At 42.5% G+C, this 6,895-nt stretch overlaps 1 pseudogene; it reads right to left on the bottom strand.

The window, feature by feature from the left end:
* Positions 1-4,608: 4,608 nt before the first annotated feature.
* LOC111955808 (coiled-coil domain-containing protein 127-like) lies at positions 4,609-6,688 on the bottom strand (annotated as a pseudogene).
* Positions 6,689-6,895: the final 207 nt, after the last annotated feature.

Here is a 6,895-nt window from a genome sequence, read left to right as displayed (position 1 = left end):
CAGCTCAGTGTTCAACACCATTGTGCCCTCAAAAGCTCATCAATAAGCTAAGGACCCTGGGACTAAACACCTCCCTCTGCAACTGGATCCTGGACTTCCTGACGGGCCGCGCCCAGGTGGTAAGGGTAAGCAACAACATATCCGCCACGCCAATCCTCAACACGGGGCCCCTCAGGGGTGCGTGCTCAGCCCCCTCCTGTACTCCTTGTTCATTTATGACTGCACGGCCAGGCACGACTCCAACACCATCATTAAATTTGCCGATGACACATCAGTGGTAGGCCTGATCACCGACAACAACGAGACACCCTATAGGGAGGAAGTCAGAGACCTGGCCATGTGATGCCAAGACAACAACCTCTCCCTCAACGTGATCAAGACAAAGAAGATGATTGTGGACTACAGGAAAAAGAGGGCCGCGCACACTCCCATTCTTATCGATGGGGCTGCAGTGGATCAGGTTGAGAGCTTCAAGTTCCTTGGTGTCCACATCACCAACAAACTAACATGGTCCAAGCACACCAAGTCAGTCGTGAAGCGGGCACAACAAAACCTATTCCCCCTCAGGAGACTGAAATGATTTGGCATGAGTCCTCAGATCCTCAAAAGGTTCTACAGCTGCACCATCAAGAGCATCCTGACTGGTTGCATCACTGCCTGGTATGGCAACTGCTCGGCCTACGACCGCAAGGCACTACAGAGGGTAGTGAGAATGGCCCAGTACATCACTGGGGGCAAGCTTCCTGCCATCCAGGACCTCTATACCAGGCGGTGTCAGAGGAAGGCCCTGAAAATTGTCAAAGACTCCAGCCACCCTAGTGTTCTCTCTTCTACCACACGGCAAGCGGTACCGGAGCACCAAGTCTAGGTTCAAGAGGCTTCTAAACAGCTTCTACCCTTCTACCCCCCTGAACATCTAATCAAATGGCTACCCAGACTATTGCCCCCCCCCCCCCCTCTTTCTCCACACCACTGCCACTCTCTGTTGTCATCTATGCATAGTCACTTTAATTAACTCTACCTACATGTACATACTACCTCAACTAACCGGTGCCCCTGCACATTGGAACCAGTTCCATTGCCAGCCATACATGCCCACACCATAACACTACCTCCACCATACTTCACAGATGAGGTGGTATGCTTTGGATCATAAGCAGTTCCTTCCCTTCTCCATACACTTCTCTTCCCATCATTCTGGTTCAAGTTGATCTTTGTCTCATCTGTCCATTGGATGTTATTCCAGAACTGTACAGGTGTTTTAGATGTTTTTCGGCAAGCTCTAATKTGGTCTTCCTGTTTTTGAGGCTTATCAATGGTTTACATCTTGTAGTAAACCGTATGTGTTAACTTTTGACACAGATACGCKTACCTCCTGGAGGGTGTTCTTGATCTGGACAACTGTTGTGAAGGGGTTTTTCTTCACCAGGGAAAGAATTCTTCTGTCATCCACCACAGTTGCATTCCGTGGTCTTCCGGGCCTTTTGGTGTTTCTGAGCTCGTCAGTCCGTTCTTTCTTTTTAAGAATGTACAAAATAGTTGATTTGGCCACACCTAATATTTTAGCTATCAGTCTGATGGGTTTGTTTTGATTTGTCAGCCTAATGATGGCTCGCTTCACTGGCAGTGACAACTCTTTGGACTTCATATTGAGGGTTAACAACAACAGATTCCAAATGCAAATGCCACACTTGAAATCATCTCTAGACCTTTTATCTGCTTCCTTGTAAATGAACTAATGAGGGAATAACACACCTGACCATGGAACAGCTGAGCAGACAGTTGTCCAATTACTTTTGGTCCCTTAAAAATGGGGGGGCCCACATATAAAAAGTGCTTTAATTCCTACACCGTCCACCCAATTTGGATGTYAATACCCTAAAATTAAAGCTGAAAGTCTGCTCTTTCAGCTCATAGTCATTGTTTAATTTCAACTCCAATATGCTGTGGTAGACAGCTAAAATAATACTAACTTGGTCAATGTCCAAATATTTATGGACCTGACTGTATATATAGACCTGAGGCATACAATGTATTAGCATAACCTATGTGTATCTTATGTTTGTCTATCACATGCTGTGGCTGTGGTTTTTGAGTGACTCATTGCCACATGTTTCTTTATAGTGATTGTGTTCCCCATACTCTATATAATATACTTGTTTATATGTGTGCTGTGTTTTATGTATTTGATGCATCAGTAAAAGTATTGATGCAGGGCTCACCTCCTTGCTAAAATAAACGTTAAATAAAATAAGTAATAGTAAACTTGACTTCTAACTGAATTTTTTTTCATCCTCAATAGTGGTAGAGACTCTGATTCAGATGACCTCTGGGAGCCAACAACAAAGAGACTACATTCAAGTCCTCCATCCCCTCACTCATTCAAACGTAGGAACTGGTTCCTCCAGTCTGACCCCTGCTGCTGTCTCTGACTCCACCCCCACCCCCGCGCAGCCATCTAGAGGTGTGAAGAGGCCAGCCCAGAAGTGGAGGAGGGCCAGCGTACCAGCGACAACTACCACTGAGGGGGAGGACCGTTGGCACACTGTCCTAGAGGATGAGGGAACCACTTCCACCAACATTTCGACCTAAAAGGCAGTCAGGATTGAAAGTAAAGCCCCTTCATCTTTGTGTGTAAACTTAAATTGTTTATTACCATAGCATGTGTGTATGTTCTCTCTAGCTACAGTATGTACTTGAAAATGTTGCAATTTACCAATTCGGCCACTTGTGTGCATTTTGGCAAACTCGTGAGGGACACCTGGGAGACTTCATACTAAATATTATGTAGCTCTCTCATTCTTAAATGTATCCATCTGAAACTTTGCACACACACTGTTGCCCTGTTGTGGACAACATATAAATGACCCCCAGCTTCCTATCTCAATGTATGGCCTTTCTTTTGCATTTCAAAGATGATGCAATAAAAATACAAATAGAAAACACATGTTTTTTTGTTGGTTTTATCTTTAACCAGATCTGTTGTTATATTCTCCTACATTCACTTCACATCTTCACAAACTTCAAAGTGTTTCCTTTCAAATAGTATCAGGAATATGCATATCCTTGCTTCAGGTCCCTAGCTACAGGCAGTTAGATTTAGGTATGACATTTTAGGTGGAAATTGAGATGAAGGATCCTATCCGGATGTTTCTTCAGTCTTTCAGGAGCTCATCCATTATTGGTTTCCTGGACTTAAGAGGTGGCTCTTCATCTGAACTGTCATCAGCAATTCCATCATCAACTCCGGATCTGTAAACATTAAAACCAATAGAGGATGACAACGAAAATACTATAGYCCTATACGAATTCCATCATTGCTATGAAACAAATATACTCCAAGAGATATGTAATCTGGTGTCATTATCTCCATCATAATCATCCTGCATCCTATCGCCCTACCTTCCTCTTCTTCTTCTATGGCATATTGGTTTGATTCGAACTCAGCATCCACTTCCGCCATCTTTTTCTTCCTGGGTGTCTATTTTGTCACAGGGCTGCCATTTTCTCTCCTCATTGTTTCAAGACGAAACATTTTGGGACAGTTTGTATCCTCTCCAGCAAATAATACAACATTGACACCTACTGGTGAAATGACTAAACAAACACATCCATACACTTCTATATCAAGATGTTTTTAAAAATGTTTTATTTAACCTTTATTTAACGTGGCAAGMCAGTTAAGAACAAATTATTATTTACAATGACGGCCTACTATTCCCTCTACTAGAATATACTGGAATGCAGCCCTAGGACAAGTGGACTGGAACTGGAACAAAGTCTTGTTGTTGTCTGGCAAATATAGTATATCTAATAAGGTGAAAGAAGTATCATACAAATTSATTCATAGAATCTACCCTGTAAAGACCTTTATTATACACAGATTCAAAATAGCTAGTGATAACAAATGTGTATATTGTGGTTGTGACCCAGAGACTCTTGACCATTTATTTTGGGACTGTTCTTGTYTCAGAAGATCTCGSAGTGAGTTCGAATATTTTATTTGAAAAMAAACGATTATTAATGTTAATTTGAAATACTCTGATATTATGTTTTATTTTGATCCAAATGATATGGACCCTGATTTAACTTTCATTGTTCCTTTGTTTATTTTTCATGGCAGATTCTTTATCCATAAAATGAAGTGGGCAGAGAACAAACCCCTCTTCACATTGTTTAAGATATAATTGAAATATTATTTTGAAATGATCAGGAAGGGTAAAAACAAAAAAGCAATACGTACCATAAAACTTTTTGACAAATTGAAAATGTATCTCGATATGTAATACCCCTGTCTGTTAGGTTTATGTACTCTTGTTTGTATATTTCTGTTTTTGTATTGGTTTTGTTCATAATAATAACAACAAAAATATTAATAAAATAAAATGTAAATAAACTGATATACATTGTCAGTCTGGTACTTTATTTTGCYGAACCCATAAACATACAGATTTGAGATATAAGATGGAAAAAGGCAGTACATGATAGGATTCTATTGCTCATGCAAATACCATTTTAGATTCAATAAGTGCTTTACAGSGTTTACCATATTGTTCAGCTAAAGCATGGTGAAGGTCAGACTGCCCTATACACATTTTGGAATTCAACAACAGTGATTTTCTGTCCTCATTTCAATTTTTTCCCCTTCCTCCTTTGACCTATTACACATCATTAATAAATATCAGTTTGGATCATAATCCCAGATACATCATAGATTGCTAGACTGTGTTTCCAATAACGTGGCCTCTGCTCTCCTGTGTTTCTGTAGTGTGACCTGCAGCTGCCAGTATCTGAGCTAAYACTATCGTTCTTGCGCTTGTCCATGTTCAGGGACTGTGCACATTGGAGGTKATTTTTAAAGATGTCCTTAAAGCCGGCCTCCATGTCCAGCTGGGCGAGAGCCCGTTCCCTGCAAGCACGTCCATCTCCATTTCCAGCCTCTTCTCCCAGGGCARCAGGATGCTGTAGAAGGCCTGCCTCTTCACCAGACCCTCCTTCACCTCCCTCAGAGCAGCCACAGCCCCTTGGTGCCACTCTCTCTCCCTCTCCAGAGCCATGTGGAAGAGGGCCCTAGCGCCGCCTGTCTGCCGTAACCGTCTCTTCTCCCCAGTCAGGGATTCCTGCTCCTGGCTAAGCCTCCTGCACTCCTCCATCAGCTGCTGGCTCTGGGAGGCTATGGTCTGGCGGTAGCCCTGCACGCGGTTCTTCTCCTCCAGGTGGACCGTCTTCCGTCGGTTCTCTCTCAGTGTCTCCTTGTACTTCAGCTCAATGTCATCACGGATAGCCTGAAAGCACTTGTCGGACCTCCCTCTGTGACTCCCTGGAACAGATCAACCCTGAAAGATGGACACATATAGCTTGTTGTCTTTTACCTGTGCCTTACAAGTTATGGAATGTTGCCACTTGTTCAGACCTTATRTTACCAAATGAGAGTAAGGAACATTTGTCATCTGACATGCCAATCTTGGATTGCAGGAAGTGCATTTAGATAGTTAATGCATTTAATAAGACATCAACAGTACAGTACATATTCATTGGCCTAAAATGGATGTCTGTAAACTGAGCACAGTGGCCTTCTCATAGCAAAGTAATGTTGAGGCAGCAACGTTACACGTAATTAACTCATGTCTAGTCAACAGACAAGCTGCTCTGTGCTCCTGCAGAGGTCCTTGAGCATGCAGCTTGTGTATATGTAATACAGTACTTACAGAAGGCAGGTAGGTCAATCATGGGCACCAGTAGGGCGTAGTTCCACTTGTTCCCATTGCCGCCACTCCGGCCTGAGACTTCCTTAATATTAGAGATCGCACACCAGCTGTTACTGACAAATAGACCCAGACCACCCCCCCTTGTCTTACCCGGGGTAGCTGTTGTGTCTGGCTGARGCACGGAAAACCCAGCCAACTGTATATTATCCATGTCGTCGTTCGGGCACGACTCTGTGATATTACAGTTTTTTAATGTCCCGTTAGTAGGATAGTCTTGAACGGAGCTCTTCCAGTTTATTCTCCAGTGATTGCATGTCGGCCAATAGGACGGATGGTACAGGCGGGTTACCCAGTCGCCGACAGATTCTCACGAGGCATCCGGATCTGCAGCCTCTGAATCTCAGTCTCCTCTTCATGCGAATGACAGGGATTTGGGCCTCGTCCGGGAGCAGCAGTATATCCTTAGCGTCAGGTTGTTCGTCTGGCCTGCAGAGGTAGCATACAGTAAATTCAATGAGTGTTATCATCTCTGACTAATGTGAATGGGCAGCACACCATAATAGAGTTAACTGCTCTGGTAACGTTATAAGAACACAATCATGAAACAATTTATTGACYTACAAATGGGGTAATTTGTGCAAGATGACCACATCATTCAGAATTGAGGGGGCATATCTTTACTGAAGATAAATTACACAGTTGACTGCCAAGCTATAACTGTCATAGCAAGGAGATCGATCACACAGACACAATTCTTCAAAATAAGGTTTTGCCTCATCATCTTGACAGCTAGCTTTGTTTTGGAAAGGCTAATCTGTCTCAATACATTATGCAGTCAATTCCATTCAAACCAATTACCAAAAGGAAAGCATGGATTAAATAACCTTGCAGATACCTTTATGTTCAAGAATGTCTCTTCAATCGAACCTCAGTCGTCTCTCTTATGAAAATAAACATTCCGTAATTTCCCACCTAGAATCCGCAGAGGGGAGTTAAAATTGAGTTAATTTAGATATCGTCAATATAATGACGGAAAGCGAATTATTTGGTTTGTAAACTATGATAACCTTTACATATAAATTACTTGACTATATAATGAATTCTGTATTTCATCAATGAGGATTATTTATTTTTCCCTTGACCAAAAGAACCCCTCTCTTGAGATGGTATACTCCGGCACTGGTATA

This window comes from Salvelinus sp. IW2-2015, linkage group LG31 (assembly GCF_002910315.2).
Source record: "Salvelinus sp. IW2-2015 linkage group LG31, ASM291031v2, whole genome shotgun sequence".
NCBI classification, from domain to species: Eukaryota; Metazoa; Chordata; class Actinopteri; order Salmoniformes; family Salmonidae; genus Salvelinus; species Salvelinus sp. IW2-2015.
The sequence above is the reverse complement of the archived record's forward strand: the minus strand, read 5'-3'. Positions and strand labels throughout refer to the sequence as shown.